We start from the raw sequence: 1,682 nt of genomic DNA on the forward strand, positions 1-1,682 counted from the left end.
ACTCCCACTTTAGGTCTTTTGTGGGAGATTAGTTTATAAGAAAAGAGAAAAAAGAGTAAGATAGTGTTTGTTTTTTTGTCATTTCAACATTGGCCAAGTTGGAATTTCAGAAATAAATCCAGATGAGAGGAAGGGGTGGTTGACAGGGACTCCATTGTTCAAGACTGTAGGAACCAGGAGAAGTGATAGAGGCTATGGTCATGGAGAGCACTTTGGCTCCATGGGATGACGAGGAGGAAGGTTCAGGTCATTTGTGTCAAACATTCCATTTGATTTCTATGTGTGTGAAATGGCGTTCCGCTGAGTAAAAACTGTACCTAATAAAACCACCTTCAGTGAGACATTGCTAAAGAGGAATCAGGACCTTGTTCCCAACACTGCCTAACATCTGTTCTCTGGAAATAAAAACCAATAATGTGATTGACATCCTGATTGTGGCTCCAGGAACCTTTGAGGTGCAAATTAAACACATCAAGCAAGTAGGATCTTACAAGAAAGGGATAATGGCCACAAGGTATAATGTGGGCTCATCTGGTAGTGATACTGAAGATCCTGCCATCACTGGAAGCAGTTGCAGCTTTGGGGAACAAAATGATGAAAAGCCTTAGAGCACTGGATCTTGCAGAAGTTTTGACTATGCTGACCAATGAAACTGGTTTTGAGATCAGCTCTGCAGATGCCGCAGTGAAGATTCTCATTACAACAGTGCCACCTAATCTTTGAAAGCTGGACACAGAATTGCATTTGGACATCAAGGTTCTACAGAGTGCTTTGGCAGCCAATCGACATGCTTGTTGCTTTGTAGAGATGTTTCTCAGTCTACAGTAAATTTTCTCATCCATCTACTGAAGGACTTGAGGATTTGGTTCCCTGGCTTTTAACCTCTCTCTCACTCCATGCATCCTTGACCTTTTGGGCCACTATGCTGTAATGAACAAGCATACCAGACAACCCTTGGCCCTCAATGTGACTTACAGACTATGCCTTCAGATTCTGGCTGCTGGGTTGTTTCTTCCTGGTTCAGTAAGGATTACTGACCCCACTGTGAAAGTGGTAACCTCCAGGTACACACAGCCATGACCCTGGAACAACAGGACATGATATGCTATGCAGCTCAGTCGTTGGTTTGGATCTTGTCACATAGAGAATATAGGAAGATCCTTGGCCAGGAGGGTGATGCTAGTTATCTTGCCTCAGAAATGTCTAGCTGAGATGGGGTGATAGTGACACCTTCTGAAAAGGCTTATGAAAAGCCTCCAGAAAAGAAGCAAGGTGAGGAAGAAGAGGAGAATGCAGAGGACCCACCTCAAGGAGGATAAGAGAGCATAGAGACCCAAGAATGATCCTGTCTGGTTCTTTCTTGGTTGCCAAAGGCAACCAGCATTCTTTGTGGAGCCTGGGTAGTGGCATGTGTGAGAGTGAGGGGATCATGAGAAGAAAAAGCAAGGCTGCCAACTCTCTGGAAGCTGTGCAGTTAGAGGCATTTTCTTGTGCGTGATTTGATGCTTCCTTGACTCAACTACAGGAATCTCTTGTTTGTGGCTGGTGCTACACAGGGAAGGTACCAGCTTTCCTGCACTTTGTTCTTTTATGGATTTACACAAAACTTTAATCCTTCAATGGAACAACCAACTCTGGAAACGTTACTAAGATCAAACCAAAACCTTCCAGAAATTTTTTTC

General features: G+C 43.7%; 1 pseudogene; it reads left to right on the forward strand.

Moving 5' to 3' along the window:
* The first annotated feature begins 274 nt into the window (after nucleotides 1–274).
* LOC140527750 (interleukin enhancer-binding factor 2 homolog pseudogene) lies at nucleotides 275–1,343 on the forward strand (annotated as a pseudogene).
* Nucleotides 1,344–1,682: the final 339 nt, after the last annotated feature.

Source organism: Notamacropus eugenii, chromosome 1 (assembly GCF_028372415.1).
Source record: "Notamacropus eugenii isolate mMacEug1 chromosome 1, mMacEug1.pri_v2, whole genome shotgun sequence".
In the NCBI taxonomy this organism is placed as follows: domain Eukaryota; kingdom Metazoa; phylum Chordata; class Mammalia; order Diprotodontia; family Macropodidae; genus Notamacropus; species Notamacropus eugenii.